The sequence below is a fragment of the Aethalodelphis obliquidens genome, unplaced genomic scaffold (assembly GCF_003676395.1).
Source record: "Aethalodelphis obliquidens isolate GAN/ISIS:26980383/991018 unplaced genomic scaffold, ASM367639v1 scaffold51, whole genome shotgun sequence".
Taxonomy (NCBI): Eukaryota; Metazoa; Chordata; class Mammalia; order Artiodactyla; family Delphinidae; genus Aethalodelphis; species Aethalodelphis obliquidens.
In genome coordinates this window covers 7,119,611-7,135,885 of record NW_020837995.1, presented here as the reverse complement: position 1 = coordinate 7,135,885, position 16,275 = coordinate 7,119,611, and the positions used below count along the sequence as shown (strand labels likewise).

The 16,275-nt window shown below is 40.2% G+C and overlaps 1 long non-coding RNA gene across 4 annotated transcripts in view; it reads left to right on the top strand.

The window, feature by feature from the left end:
* LOC113607992 (uncharacterized) overlaps nt 1–16,275 on the top strand; it is a 665,100-nt gene that overhangs the window by 157,566 nt on the left and 491,259 nt on the right. For 3 of the 4 annotated variants that reach the window (XR_003428175.1, XR_003428172.1, XR_003428171.1), the window contains one exon: nt 82–173. The exons of the other annotated variant lie outside the window; for it this stretch is intronic. This is a non-coding gene — a long non-coding RNA (uncharacterized LOC113607992). The remainder of the gene's footprint in view (nt 1–81; nt 174–16,275) is intronic. 4 annotated transcript variants of the gene reach the window in all.

Here is a 16,275-nt window from a genome sequence, read left to right as displayed (position 1 = left end):
AATAGAACTAACCAGAAGCTAAAAGACCAAGTTCCAATATCTGCCTCTAGAGACTAAGTCTAGACTTTTTTTTTCCCCCAGAAACCATAGGTGAGAACCACACATTCTATCTAATGTGGCTGTTGTTTCTAACTGAGGCCAGCTACGCTGAGCAAGCCTTTCCCGTCTAAGTGGTAAGAAAAAGAGTTTATATTATCATTGCTTGTCTTTTCTCGAATTTTAGGGACTTACATATTTATTAGTAAGCTTTAATATACTTCCATTGCCATTTAGAAAAATATGCTCTTAATATCTCAATCTTGTAGGTGTGGGGATTAGGAGGTTTTAATAATGTCACCTTCCAACCTAACGATATATCGCTAAGCCTCAAGTTTATTCCTTATAAAAGGGTTGGCATAAACAAAACAATTACAGAGTCTGTGCACCTCTGCCTGTCATGGTGCCAAGAGGAGCAAAGGGAAGAGGCAGTGAGAGTCCTGTGGTGGCATCCCTGTCCATTCCTGAGCAAACTACTAGCCCCATGCTGTGCTCCACTTTCTGTGTTCATGGTGTGGAGAAGAGCTTATCTCTCCTGTAGTATCTCTGGAGTTTATGAATAAGAAAAAGGGTAACAGAGAAGCACTCATTTTAAATTTTACATCTTCTACCAAGTGGCCTTAGTCTTCCTCATGTATATTTGGTTTGCTGCATAGATTAGGAAAGTTATCTCTGATCTCTTTGACTTGTCGACAAACACTGTAAGTAAGTACATTTCTTTAGTGGGAGCTGAGTAAATATTATGGACTTACAAAATAGGAAAACATGTAATCATGGCTACAATTGCGGGTGAGACCTAAGTGTTGTTACAACTAGTATTTGCAGAGTGATTTATAATCTGTAAAGCACTCGTGTATCCTTGTTTGCATTATGCATTCAGGTTTCCTGAAGGGTACTCATTTTCATTTAATGCAATGTTCCTAAGGGAAGCTTGAGAAAAACTTACTGCCCCTAATGAGATCCAACCACCCTTCTGGTTTCCTGTTACTCCATTCCAACAGTGACCGTGTCCAGAAAAGAGCTGGATTTTTATATCAGTCAGGAAAGACTAAGTTAGCTGCACGGTAACAAACCCCCAAGTCTCTGGTTATTAACAACCAAGACTTATTCCTCACTTAATGCTTTATGATCATCATGGGTCAACTGGGAGCTCTTCTCTACCTGCTAATTCTCAGGGGCGCAGGCTCATGGCAGCTCCAGTATTCTCCATGCATCATCAGTCATGGTGGCAGCGGTTGGCATTGTGGAAGTTCACACAGTGGCTCTTTAAGGCTTCCACCTGATATGACACATGTCGCTTCCACTCACTTTGTGCCCCCGCCTGTCCTGGTACCTGTTGGTTTCATTGGCCACTTAGCCACCCCTAACTTCAAGGATCTGGGGACTCTAACTCTACCATAGAGTTAGAGGAGACTTACTAAATAGGATAAACAGAAAGACCAGTACCAAGGGCAATCCACAGGAGGAAATCTTGCTTATGAAACCGACTTTCATAAATAGGTCTTGTGGATAACCAGAGACTTCGGGGTTTGTTATATTGCACCCAACCTTTCACAACTTCTCTACTCCTTACATTCTTAACTGGGCCAAGTTAACTACCTGTGAAAGTTGCTGTGAGATTAAATCAAGTGTTACTTGTTTGGCCTACAGTATGCCTCAGTGTATGTGAAATACAAACACAGGTTCATAAGCATGACTACCAAGGGTGTGGCAGTATATACGGTGATAATAATGCTTAATATCCACATAGAAATTTATATCTTCCAGAATAGTTTTAATTACGTTAATCTCATGTAATCCTTAGTTAACCTTTGTGACATAAGTTAGAGCTAGCAAAGGGCCAAATGAAAAAGAGACTAGAATGAATTGAGACAGGTGTGACTGTCATGACTACCATAGATGGCTTCAAGGAGGTCAAGTGATCCTTGAGCCAATATTTGATGGAAGACATTCACTTCAGTATAAAATAACTACTGAATGCAAAGTGTGTATTGTACATCCACTGTGCAGCCCATGCTGTGTCAAGCCTTGGAATGAGGGTTACAAGTGTTGTCACAGAGAAGCATGGGGTATCAGGCAGTAGAGTGGCATTTGCTTGGCTGGCTTAGTGTCCCACCCATCACTCATCAATGCTATCACTTCTAGCAGCCAGTGCCTCGAAGGTTTAATGTTATGTCCTGTAGGAAGGTTGTTTTGCAATTTCAGCAAAAACTTTGCTTCATTGTGTTTCCAAAAATGTGAGTATGTCATTGCTAAGACAAGTTCAGGACAGTTCAAATGAAACTAAGAGACGCTGACTTTGAGTGAATATTTATGCTCATGGTTAATTACGTGCACTTTCACATGAGACAGACCAGGGTTCAAGCCCCAGCTGCTTCTACATAAACTGTGTGATGCCAAGAAGGTTGTTTAACTTCAGTTTCCTCCTTGTGAAAGGGGACAAAAGTAATACTTACCCTTTTAGTTTGTTTTGACAATTCAAATGTTACCCATTATACTAATTATTCCAATCTGGAACTTTAAAAATATATCAGTTTATTAAAATAACTAGCAAATATTAAGATGACATTTCTTTAGAGCAATTTATTAGGAGAGAGTTTTCTGTTCCTTTGCCCTGTTTCTAAAAACTTCTCCACAGCACATTTTCTCTCTCACATATTTCTCTAATATTTATCTTGGTTTCTTTCTGATTTGGGAAGAAAAATCAAGAAATCAAAAGATGCATCCCTTTGATTTCAGGGGTAAAATAAAGGAAACAGAAATGAAACCGCGGGGTCTTAAAGAAAAACTTTGTTGCTGTTGTTATTTATGCTTTATTTTGATTTGCTCCTTTTAAAATAAGTTCAAAATCTCTTGTTTAACACAACCTTACCATGTATTTCAATTTTAGTTTTTCATTCTCCAGATTAGAAGTCCTTTATATGTATCTCCTAACTGGTACTACAAAACTTCCCGCTCCTGGCTCCCAGACACTTGCTGAACATTTAATTGCTGAAATTCCTCTTTAGATTTGAGGACATCCATGAGTTTGGACTTCTTGCTTCTTTTGGTGCTTCTTTCTCCCCGACTTTTGCTGCTTTTTATGTAAACATTTCTAGGCTGCCTCACATGGATTCCTGTATGGTTTCCCCCTACAAACTTGTTTTGAACCTGAATACTTTCCATTTAGGACCGTTCCATGTTTCCTATCCCTCGGCCAGTTTAGACCCAATGCCCTAGTGTTCTTTCCATTCCGTGAGTTGGGTGAAAGCTGACAGGAGGTGACTAATGGATGGGCAGCTCGCTTCAAACCATACTGTTGCAACACTGAGAGTGATATCTTGCAAAAAAATAAAAAATAAAATAACGAGCCTTCCGTCTTGTGGGAACCCTCTCCTTTCTCTGGACCTCCTCCTGGGCAATGGAAACCCTCCCAGCAGACTGAGTCGGCTAACACAGCAACTTCTCTATATGCTGTTTCCCGAGTTGGGTTCCCTCTGCCCGTTCCTAACAAAATGTCTTTCAGAGACTAGACGTTGCTCACTGCTCTGCCAGGCTCTGTGTGAATGATATTGTGCATGTGTGTGTATGTGTGTGTCTGTGTGATTTTAAGAAGGTAAAAAAAAGAAGGACCAGAGCCCTAATGGCAACTGGGTAAAGCTTAGTTTGGAGATGTATAAAGGGGTCAGAGGTGCTTTATTCCTTAGTTTTGCTTCTGAAGAGTCTCCTCCACGAGCATTTCATACTGAGTTTTGGAGATGATGCCATGTGTTAATGCCTTAGACCAAGCCTGAACTCCATACTTCAAACCTTCCTCCTCAATGCTATGTGGATAGAACCAAAACTCAGTCTAATCCTCCCAGAAGCCAAAATGTTTGAGAAGATTCACTTTAGAATTGTTCATAGAAAAATGTGAAAGTAGGCCATAGTTTTATGTTAAAAATAAAATCTGCTACATTTTATTTGGGTACAAATGGGTCACAGTACTGTTTGTTTTTAACTGGCTCACCTTTGAAATAAAGATCAGCTCCCTCAGAATACCAGCAAGTGTCTCCTTTAGGCTCTATAATTTCTTTTAGAATTTAGAAAACTATAAAGGATTCCCAAATTTCCCAAATAAAACTACTTGAGCTTTGAGTTCATTGCTAACTATTGAATCAACTGTGGAAGCAAGTCTTGGGGAAATATTAGAGACAAAATTTGGCAGATGAACTCATAGAAAATATGTGACTTGAAATTTATTCAGAAATTAGACAGAGAGAGAAAATACGTGGCATTCCTGTTGTCCTCCATTACCCTCACTCATGGAGGTCCTAATAACCAAGCTCCACGCATCTCATGGGCATCCTTCTCAGGGCAGTTTGCCAGTGGTCCGGAGAGGACCACTAAACTTCAAGATAGGCCTGAATTGTTCAGCTGAAGACTTGAGGTAATTGTCTCCACAGCAGCTACTAGAAGTTTGTCCTGAAGTGACTTTATCTGCCTTTCCCAGGCCATTACATGGCTATCACAACCCATTTCCAGAAACTGGAGCCCCTGTGGCTCTGGGGCTCTATTTTAATTTCTCACATTTCTCTAATTCATCTTGATTGGGAAGGAGAATTTGGCATCATGGAAAATGAAATGAGAATATAATGTGTTCATGCTTTAAGTATCAAACTGGACACCCTGTCTCCCAGGAAGTCCACTGGGAATCTCCAAGTTTAGTTAAATGACTCTTATGATATAATTTCACTGTATCACTTAGCACAGTACATTGGAATAATTGGTCAGTCTATGTGCCTATCACATCTAGACTACATGGCCTTTGAAGGCAGGTAGGATTGTATTGTTACTCAGGGCCAAACCAGATCTGAAGCTGTGCTCTCCTTAGAAATCAGGCCTGCTTAGAGAACAAAATGTCAGGCTCCTCAGCTATCTGTTTGCATAAGTGACCAAGAGGACCCTTGGGAAAGAACTTGCCCTAAGAAAAGAAGGAACTAAGATATACCCAGTTCATGCCAAGAGCAGTGATGATTCTGAGCACTGTAACTGAACCATAGAGTCTCAGCAACTCCAGGCTTTTGTTTGAGATTTAGGATAAATTTGAGTTAAAAAATAAAAGCAAGCTAAAACCACAAAGAGTTGTTTTACTGACATCTCTTAAGAATGTTGAGGGTTCCAGGTTTTGGCAACATGAGTGCTAGAATCTGGGCATGCCTCCTGTAATACTGGGTACTAGTAGTCTCTGTGCAGGCCTTAGGCACAGGTGGAGTTGGGGGACCCTGGCTCTGTGGCTCGGCTCTGGAGAGGAGGAGAAGAACAGACATCACATGGTAGCCCAGATGCTCAATACACAAAACACCTGCCAGTCACCTGTAAGGACTTGCAGAAATGTCTGGGAGGAATTTGAGAGATGTTTGAAGTTCCCCCAAAATGTTAGAGGTCAGAACCAGAGAAGTAGTGGTGTTTCCTCATGTTTATCTTTCGGGTAGGATGGCCTAGAAAATACAAATATTTTGTGGTCAGTTCTTTGGTGTCAAGGACAGCATCTTATACATAGAAGTTTAGAGTTTTTAATCAGTTAATTATTGGCAATAGGCATTATTTTTTTTTTTAATTTAAAGCTTTTTTTAACATCTTTATTGTAGTATAATTGCTTTACAATGGTGTGTTAGTTTCTGCTTTATAACAAAGTGAATCAGTTATACATATACATATGTCCCCATATCCCTTCCCTCTTGTGTCTCCCTCCCTCCCACCCAACCTATCCCACCCCTCTAGGTGGTCACAAAGCACCGAGCTGATCTCCCCGTGCTTTGCGGCTGCTTCCCATTAGCTGTCTATTTTAGGTTTGGTAGTGTATATATATCCATGCCTTTCTCTCGCTTTGTCACAGCTTACCCTTCTCCCTCCCCATATCCTCAAGTCCATTCTCTAGTACGTCTGTGTCTTTATTCCTGTCTTACCCCTAGGTTCTTCATGACATTTTTTTTTTCTTAAATTCCATATATATGTGTTAGCATATGGTATTTGTCTTTCTCTTTCTGACTTACTTCACTCTGTATGACAGACTCTAGGTCTACCCACCTCATTACAAATAGCTCAATTTCCATTCCTTTTATGGCTGAGTAATATTCCATTGTAAATATGTGCCACATATTCTTTATCCATTCATACGATGATGGACACTTAGGTTGTTTTCATCTCCGGGCTACTGTAAATAGAGCTGCAATGAACATTTTGGTACATGACTCTTTTTGAATTATGGTTTTCTCAGGGTATATGCCCAGTAGTGGGATTGCTGAGTCATATGGTAGTTCTAGTTGTAGTTTTTTAAGGAACCTCCATACTGTTCTCCATAGTGGCTGTACCAATTCACATTCTCACCAGCAGTGCAAGAGTGTTCCCTTTTCTCCACACCCTCTCCAGCATTTACTGTTTCTAGATTTTTTGATGATGGCCATTCTGAGTGGTGTGAGATGATATCTCATTGTAGTTTTGGTTTGCATTTCTCTAATGACTAATGATGTTGAGCATTCTTTCATGTGTTTGTTGGCAGTCTGTATATCTTCTTTGGAGAAATGTCTATTTAGGTCTTCTGCCCATTTTTGGATTGGGTTGTTTGTTTTTTTGTTATTGAGCTGCATGAGCTGCTTATAAATTTTGGAGATTAATCCCTTATCAGTTGCTTCATTTGCAAATATTTTCTCCCATTCTGAGGGTTGTCTTTTGGTCTTGTTTATGGTTTCCTTTGCTATGCAAAAGCTTTGAAGTTTCATTAGGTCCCATTTGTTTATTTTTGTTTTTATTTCCATTTCTCTAGGAGGTGGGTCGAAAAGGATCTTGCTGTGATTTATGTCATAGAGTGTTCTGCCTATGTTTTCCTCTAAGGGTTTGATAGTTTCTGGCCTTACATTTAGGTCTTTAATCCATTTTGAGCTTATTTTTGTGTATGGTGTTAGGGACTGATCTAATCTCATACTTTTACATGTACCTGTCCAGTTTTCCCAGCACCACTTATTGAAGAGGCTGTCCTTTCTCCACTGTACATTCCTGCCTCCTTTATCAAAGATAAGGTGACCATATGTGCGTGCGTTTACCTCTGGGCTTTCTATCCTGTTCCATTGATCTATCTTTCTGTTTTTGTGCCAGTACCGTACTGTCTTGATGACTGTAGCTTTGTAGTATAGTCTGAAGTCAGGGAGCCTGATTCCTCCAGCTCCGTTTTTCGTTCTCAAGATTGCTTTGGCTGTTCGGGGTCTTTTGTGTTTCCATACAAATTGTGAAATTTTTTGTTCTAGTTCTGTGAAAAATGCCAGTGGTAGTTTGATAGGGATTGCATTGAATCTGTAGATTGCTTTGGGTAGTAGAGTCGTTTTCACAGTATTGATTCTTCCAATCCAAGAACATGGTATATCTCTCCATCTATTTGTATCAACTTTAATTTCTTTCATCAGTGTCTTATAGTTTTCTGCGTACAGGTCTTTTACCTCCTTAGGTAGGTTTATTCCTAGATATTTTATTCTTTCTGCTGCAGTGGTAAATGGGAGTGTTTTATTGACTTCACTTTCAGATTTTTCATCATTAGTGGATAGGAATGCCAGAGATTTCTGTGCATTTATATTGTATCCTGGTACTTTACCAAATTCATTGATTAGCTCTAGTAGTTTTCTGGTAGCATCTTTAGCATTCTCTATATATAGTACCATGTCATCTGCAGACAGTGACAACTTTACTTCTTCTTTTCCAATTTGGATTCCTTTTATTTCCTTTTTTTCTCTGATTGCTGTGGCTAAAACTTCCAAAACTAGGTTGAATAATAGTGCTGAAAGTGGGCAACCTTGTCTTGTTGCTGATCTTAGTGGAAATGGTTTCACTTTTTCACCATTGAGGACGATGTTGGCTGTGGGTTTGTCATATATGGCCTCTATTATGTTGAGGAAAGTTCCCTCTATGCCTACTTTCTGCAGGGTTTTTATCATAAATGGGTGTTGAATTTTGTCAAAAGCTTTCTCTGCATCTATTGAGATGATCATATGGTTTTTCTCCTTCAATTTGTTAATATGGTGTATTATGTTGATTGATTTGCGTACATTGAAGAATCCTTGCATTCCTGGAATAAACCCCACTTGATCATGGTGTATGATCCTTTTAATGTGCTGTTGGATTCTGTTTGCTAGTATTTTGTTGAGGATTTTTGCATCTGTATTCATCAGTGATACTGGCCTGTAGTTTTCTTTCTTTGTGACATCCTTGTCTGGTTTTGGTATCAAGGTGATGGTGGCCTTGTAGAATGAGTTTGGGAGTGTTCCTCCCTCTGCTATATTTTGGAAGAGTTTGAGAAGGATAGGTGTTAGCTCTTCTCTAAATGTTTGATTGAATTCGCCTGTGAAGCCATCTGGTCCTGGGCTTTTGTCTGTTGGAAGATTTTTAATCACAGTTTCAATTTCAGTGCTTGTGATTGGTCTGTTCATATTTTGTATTTCTTCCTGATTCAGTCTTGGCAGGTTGTGCATTTCTAAGAATTTGTCCATTTCTTCCAGGTTGTCCATTTTATTGGCATAGGGTTGCTTGTAGTAACCTCTCATGATCTTTTGTATTTCTGCAGTGTCAGTTGTTACTTCTCCTTTTTCATTTCTAATTCTATTGATTTGAGGCTTCTCCCTTTTTTTCTTGATGAGTCTGGCTAATGGTTTATCAATTTTGTTTATCTTCTCAAAGAACCAGCTTTTAGTTTTATTGATCTTTGCTATTGTTTCCTTCATTTCTTTTTCATTTATTTGTGATCTGATTTTTATGATTTCTTTCCTCCTGCTAGCTTTGGGGTTTTTTTGTTCTTCTTTCTCTAATTGCTCTAGGTGAAAGGTAAAGTTGTTTATTCGAGACGTTTCCTGTTTCTTAAGGTAGGATTGTATTGCTATAAACTTCCCTCTTAGAACTGCTTTTGCTGCATCCCATAGGTTTTGGGTCGTCGCGTCTCCATTGTCATTTGTTTCTAGGTATTTTTTTAGTTCCTCTTTGATATCTTCAGTGATCACTTCGTTATTAAGTAGTGTATTGTTTAGCCTCCATGTGTTTGTATTTTTGACAAATCTTTTCCTTTCATTGATATCTAGTCTCCTAGCATTGTGGTCAGAAAAGATACTTGATACAATTTCAATTTTCTTAAATTTACCAAAGCTTGATTTGTGACCAAAGATATGATCTATCCTGAAGAAAGTTCCATGAGCACTTGAGAAAAATGTGTATTCTGTTGTTTTTGGAATGAATGTCCTATAAGTATCAATTAAGTCCGTCTTGTTTAATGTATCATTTAAAGCTTGTGTTTCCTTATTTATTTTCATTTTGGATGATCTGTCCATTGGTGAAAGTGGGGTGTTAAAGTCCCCTACTATGAATGTGTTACTGTGGATTTCCCCTTTTATGACTGTTGGTATTTGCCTTATGTATTGTGGTGCTCCTATGTTGGGTGCATAAATATTTACAATTGCTATATCTTCTTCTTGGATCGATCCCTTGATCATTATGTAGTGTCCTTCTTTATCTCTTCTAATAATCTTTATTGTAAAGTCCATTTTGTCTGATATGAGAATTGCTACTCCAGCTTTCTTTTGGTTTCCATTTGCATGGAATATCTTTTCCCATCCCCTTACTTTCAGTCTGTATGTGTCTCTAGGTCTGAAGTGGGTCTCCTGTAGACAGCAAATATATGGGTCTTGTATTTGTATCCATTCAGCCAATCTGTGTCTTTTGGTGGGAGCATTTAGTCCATTTACATTTAAGGTAATTATTGATATGTATATTCCTATCCCATTTTCTTAATTGTTTTGGGTTCATTATTGTAGGTCTTTTCCTTCTCTTGTGTTTCTTGCCTAGAGCAGTTCCTTTAGCAGTTGTTGTAAAGCTGGTTTGGTGGTGCTGAACTCTCTCAGCTTTTGCTTGTCTGTAAAGGTTTTAATTTCTCCATCAAATCTAAATGAGATCCTTGCTGGGTAGAGTAATCTTGGTTGCAGGTTTTTCTCCTTCATCACTTTAAATATGTCCTGCCAGTCCCTCTGGCTTGCAGAGCTTCTGCTGAAAGATCAGCTGTTAACCTTATGGGGATTCCCTTGTGTGTTATTTGTTGTTTTTCCCTTGCTGCTTTTAATATGTTTTCTTTGTATTTAATTTTTGACAGTGTGATTAATATGTATCTTGGCATATTTCTCCTTGGATTTATCCTGTATGGGACTCTCTGTGCTGCCTCGACTTGATTAACTATTTCCTTTCCCATGTTAGGGAAGTTTTCAACTATGATCTCTTCTAATATTTTTCAGTCCCTTTCTTTTTCTCTTCTTCTTCTGGAACCCCTATAATTCAAATGTTGGTGTGTTTAATGTTGTCCCCGATGTCTCTGAGACTGTCCTCAGTTCTTTTCATTCTTTTTTCTTTATTTTGCTCTGCAGTAGTTATTTCCACTATTTTATCTTCCAGGTCACTTATCCGTTCTTCTGCCTCAGTTATTCTGCTATTGATCCCATCTAGAGTATTTTTCATTTCATTTATTGTGTTGTTCATCGTTGTTCGTTTCATCTTTAGTTCTTCTAGGTCCTTGTTAAATGTTTCTTGCATTTTGTCTATTCGATTTCCAAGATTTTGGATCATCTTTACTATCATTATTCTGAGTTCTTTTTCAGGTAGACTGCCTATTTCCTCTTCATTTGTTAGGTTTGGTGGGTTTTTGTCTTGCTCCTTCATCTGCTGTGTGTTTCGCTGTCTTCTCATTTTGCTTATCTTACTGTGTTTGGGGTCTCCTTTTTGCAGGCTGCAGGTTCGTAGTTCCTGTTGTTTTTGGTGTCTGTCCCCAGTGGCTAAGGTTGGTTCAGTGGGTTGTGTAGGCTTCCTGGTGGAGGGTACTAGTGCCTGTGTTCTGGTGGATGAGGCTGGATCTTGTCTTTCTGGTGGGCGGGTCCACGTCTGGTGGTATGTTTTGGGGTGTCTGTGGACTTATTATGATTTTAGTCAGCCTCTCTGCTATTGGGTGGGGTTGTGTTCCTGTTTTGCTCGTTGTTTGGCATAGGGTGTCCAGCACTGTAGCTTGCTGGTCGTTGAGTGAAGCTGGGTGTTGGTGTTGAGATGGAGATCTCTGGGATATTTTCGCCACTTGATATTATGTGGAGCTGGGAGGTCTCTTGTGTCCTGAAGTTGGCTCTCCCACCGCAGAGGCACAGCACTGACTCCTGGCTGCAGCACCAAGAGCCTTTTGTCCACACGGCTCAGAATAACAGGGAGAAAAAGTAGAAAGAAAGAAAGAATTAGTAGAAAGAAAGAAAGAAAGAAAGAAAGAAAGAAAGAAAGAAAGAAAGAAAAAGGAGAGAGGGAGGGAGCTAGGAAGGAAGGAGGGCAGGAAGGAAAAAAGAAGAAGAAGATAAAGTAAAATAAAATAAAATAAAATTAAGTTATTAAAATAAAAAATAATTATTAAGAAGAAGAAAAAAAATTAAAAAAAAAAAACACGGATAGAACCCTAGGATCAATGGTGGAAGCAAAGCTATACAGACAAAATCTCACACAGAAGCATACACATACACACTCACAAAAAGAGGAAAAGGGGAAAAAAAATCATAAATCTTGCTCTCAAAGTGCACCTCCTAAATCTGGGGTGATTCATTGTCTATTCATGTATTCCACAGATGCAGGGTACATCAAGTTGATTGTGGAGCTTTAATCCGCTTCTTCTGAGGCTGCTGGGAGAGATTTCCCTTTCCCTTCTTTGTTCTCACAGCTCCCGGGGCTCAGCTTTGGATTTGGCCCCGCCTCGGCGTGTAGGTCGCCGGAGGGCGTCTGTTTTTCGCTCAGACAGGACGGGGTTAAAGGAGCAGCTGCTTCGAGGACTCTGGCTCACTCAGGCCAGAGCGAGGGAGGGGTATGGAGTGCGGGGCGAGCCTGCGGCGGCAGAAGCCGGCGTGACGTTGCACCAGCCTGAGGTGCGCCGTGCGTTCTCCCGGGGAAGTTGTCCCTGGATCCCGGGACCCTGGCAGTGGCGGGCTACACAGGCTCCTGGGAGGGGCGGTGTGGATAGTGACCTGTGCTCGCACACAGGCTTCTTGGTGGTGGCAGCAGCATCCTTAACGTCTCATACCCATCTCTGGGGTCCGCGTTTTTAGCCGCGGCTCATGCCAGTCTCTGGAGCTCCTTTAAGCAGCGCTCTTAATCCCCTCTCCTTGTGCACCAGGAAACAAAGAGGGAAGAAAAAGTCTCTTGCCTCTTCGGCAGCTCCAGACTTTTTCCTGGACTCCCTCCCGGCTAGCCGTGGCGCACTAACCCCTTCAGGCTGTGTTCACGCCGCCAACCCCAGTCCTCTCCCTGTGGTCTGACCGAAGCCCGAGCCTCAGCTCCCAGCCCCGCCCGCCCCGGCGGGTGAGCAGACAAGCCTCTTGGGCTGGTGAGTGCCGGTAGGCCCTGATCCTCTGTGCGGGAATCTTTCCGCTTTGCCCTCCGCACCCCTGTTGCTGTGCTCTCCTCCGCGGCTCCGAAACTTTCCCCCTCTGCCTCCCGCAGTCTCCGCCCGCGAAGGGGCTTCCTAGTGTATGGAAACCTTTTCTCCTTCACAGCTCCCTCTCAGTGGTGCAGGTCCCGTCCCTATCCTTTTATCTCTGTTTATTTTCTTTTCTTTTGCCCTGCCCAGGTACGTGGGGACTTTCTTGCCTTTTGGGAGGTCTGAGGTCTTCTGCCAACGTTCAGTGGGTGTTCAGTAGGAGTTGTTCCACGTGTAGTTGTTTTTCTGGTGTATCTGTGGGGAGGAAGGTGATCTCCGTGTCTTCTTACTCTTCGCCATCTTCCCCTCGTTCCTCTAAAGCATTTTAACAACTCGTGCTCCAGCCAAACGCCTACCGGCAATAGGCATTATGATGTAAAGCTTTTGTTACTGCTTTCCATTTTGAATAAAGGCAACTTATTTTATTTCCAGAGTGATTTCTCTCATGCTCTAGGCAAAGGAATCATGAATATGCATTATGCTCACATTGGGAATATTCTTGGGAGTCAAGACTGCATGACGACTCCGTCAGAAATCCCATTTTCAGAAAGTACATGAAGATTTTCATAAACCTCTACTGTCAACAAGGAAACATCGTTTATTCATAATGTTGGCAAGTGAAATCATTATTTTCATTAAACTACCTCTTTGAATACAGGAACATTTCTGTGCTTGGAACAATCTCACATTACTTTTCAAGGGTTAACTGTAGCAGAGTGAGTCCTCTCATTTTCTGAAGAACTTTGGGTTCTGAAGCTTAAAATACATAGAGATGGTATACTTCCATGTTTTAACCTGACCTTGACTGAGAAGAATGAAGGAAAAACTTTTACGATTATAAACAAATGTTGGAGTTGTATGATGGTTTGTGGCTTCTTGGGTCTGGCCAACTCTCAGATTCTGCTGAAGTTTACTCTGCAAAATGTCAGATGGTTCAGTCTTCTCTCATAGGGAAGCATTCATTGCAAGGTACTGTCATTAAAGGAGTTATTTAATAGTAACCCCTCTAGTTTAAATAATTTATCACATTCATTTCTTTTACATGCCTAATCTCAATTTGACTGGTTAAAATCTTAGTGATCTGTCTTAGCCCTCATACATCTTTGGCTGGGGTTCATTGATTTTCTATGTGCAGACATTTCAGATTTGGGTAATGTTTTCTGAGATCCCGTTAAATTTATCTAATTGGTTTAAACACACAAGTTACAAAAGCTATACGTAGTGTACTCAGTAATCATTACATTGCACGTTCTTAATTAGTCTGTAAATTAATGCATGAGGGCTGTCTCTCCAGCTAGCTTATAGTGACATTGTCACATTTTCTATTCCCTCTGGATCGGCATACACTCTGTACCTAAGAGGGTCAATAAATTGAGCAGATTGTGTATATCCTTGGCTTTAGGCTTGGGATGTCCCTTGTTGCTGCAAACAGTATAGGGTAGGTCCAGAGTCAGATTCCCCCAGCACTTTATGACATTTGCCACTGAAGCTGGTAAACTTCTACAAGATTAAGGTCTTAAAAAGAATAAGCTCTTTCAAATGAGAAGACATACTCATTTGTTACGATTTTTGCTAAAGGGCAAATGAGAGTTTCAACTAGAGTTTTCTTGGTGTGATCATTCTGAAAATGAATCCATTCAATTGATATCTTTCAGTTATAAAGTTCAATTTTTTTCACTTATCTTTCAATTGAATTTCTCACTGTTTCCCAGAGAGACTATGGAACTGAAAGGACAAGGCCATTAGAACCATTTGGTCTAGAACCATCTGGTCTAGAGTCATCATTTCTCTCATTAAAGAGGTCCAGGAGGATATATTGAAACCCAGTGGAGGTAAAGCAACACCAGAAAGAGTAATAAAGTTATATTTTAACTAATGCCTGTAATTTTATTGTGTGCATTATCCTAAGACAAGTTTATATTCCTAAATGCAAGAGGTAGAAGTGCCTAATGATATGTTAAATTTTATTCATTCAGAGATACCTCTGGGTATACAAAAAAAAATTCAGTCTGAAGTTTAGCCAAGATTCTTTTCTTTTTTACACAAAGATTTGAAAGATTTGGAAGCAAACAATTCTTTTTGGGACAAAGCTTGGCTATAAAAATAACGAAATGTTTTTAGCTTTTTTTCCCCAGTAATTGCCTTATATATGGAAGATCTGATCCTATCATTCTTTATTTTCAGTCCTCACTGGCTCCCTGTTGCCTGCAAGATAAAATTGAAATTTCTTAATATGGCATATGAGAGCCTTTCTGTGCCAGGCATTATACTAGGCCCATCATAGGGACTATCTCCTGTCATTCCTCACAAAATCCTTAGAGAATAATAGTACTATCTTCAGTTTAGATTGAGAAAACAGAGACTCAGAGAGGTTTCCCAAAGGTACTCTACAGTTAGGTGGGCATAGCTGGGATATCTGACACCAAATATTGTCCAACCATACTTTGCTACCCTTCCAGCTTCTTTGCAGAAGTTACATCAAAAATGCCTGGAAAAAGACCGATAGATAGACAGATATATAGATAACATGTAGCAATGATGATATTTTGGATGTACTGGATTAAATAGAGTATATTATTTAAATTAATTTCACATGTTTACTTTATAAATGTTACTGCTATAAAATGTAAAATTACATTTGTGGCTCACTTTGTATTTCTACTGGACAGCTCTAGTCTAGGTAGAAATGAATTCTTTTCATATTACCTTCCCAGGAGGCCTTAGCTTTAGGGGAGTATTGGAAGAGAAAGGCATCTTCCAAAAATGCAGAACAAATTCTCATTTGTTTTCTTTAATCTGAGGTTTACTGGGGATAATATCTTTCCAACACATGTGGCCTGAGAACACAGTTGAACACAGAGCTGCCAGGAGAACTGGCTGTGGCTTTCAAGAGCTGTGATTTCCTAAGGAGAGCAGGCTGTGCGTCCTAGAGGAGCTTTGTTCCCATTTTTCTGTTACTACGTGTTCAAAGCAAGGCAGTATCCACAGAGCACAAGAATATAAAGAGCAGTGATGAATGCCCTAGAGCTCTAAGTAGCAGCTTTCTATGATGGATCCTGGGTGAGGCAGAACAACTCCTCTGAGTGAGAGTAGAACTCTGTAGAACCAGGTAGGTGTGCCGTAGATGGTATTCCTGCTGTAGACTTCTTCTTTCCGGGACTCACATTAAACTTGAGAGCTTAATCTCTATATGAAGGTCTGACATAAAACACGTAAATACCTCCACTCTAAAGAAATGGCTCACACATGAGAGAAGTCTATTTTTTACTCAAAATCCAAAACAAGAGTTTTCAGTTGATGGCAGGCTCTTCTTCAGGTGGTGATTCAGGAATCGTGGCTCCTTCCTTCTTGTGGCTTCTCTCTATATAACACATGGCTTCCAAGGTCACAGTGCTCATCTTTATCAAGCTGGAAAGGAAAAGGCTTGAGGCTCATACTTCCATGACTTAGAATTCAGTTGTAGTCTATTTGTGGGCCTTGGAGGAAGAGGACCGTTTGGTGGACACAAAGCATTCTTTTACAGAGTTTATCCGTCTTGTTCATCAAATACTAACTCTTCCTATACCCAAAACACTAATTCTTTCCCCGAGGGAAACAACACAAAGTTCTCTTCAGCCACTGTACCTAGCTCAAACTCTAGGTCATGTGCAGTCCTCTCATTTTTCGATGTTTTGAACTTTAGGCTTTGAACTTTACCTTAAAAGTAGGCTTTAAACACACACACACACACACACACACACACACACACACACACACACACA